Source organism: Anoplophora glabripennis, unplaced genomic scaffold (assembly GCF_000390285.2).
Source record: "Anoplophora glabripennis isolate ALB-LARVAE unplaced genomic scaffold, Agla_2.0 scaffold298, whole genome shotgun sequence".
In the NCBI taxonomy this organism is placed as follows: Eukaryota; Metazoa; Arthropoda; class Insecta; order Coleoptera; family Cerambycidae; genus Anoplophora; species Anoplophora glabripennis.
The window spans coordinates 369,105-369,393 of NW_019416410.1; positions in this window are offsets into that span (position 1 = coordinate 369,105).

Sequence of the window (289 nt, forward strand, 5' to 3'; positions counted from 1 at the left end):
AAAATTTGTGTTCATGTTTATTCCAATATATATTATTTAAATATGAATATAAAATATTTTAAAAATTTCAGTTTTAACTCATAATAGGTATAGTCTTTCCAAAGTCAGTTGAACATGTATAAAAATGTCGAGCAATAAAATTTAATGAGTCGTAGGAGTCCCGAAAAAAGTTTTCTGCTGTAGGTAAAAAATTATAATAATTTGTATACAGGGTGATTCACAACTTATCAAAAAAAATTTGGGAATAGATGCAGCATGAGAAATGGAATCAATATCGTAAAAAAAAATT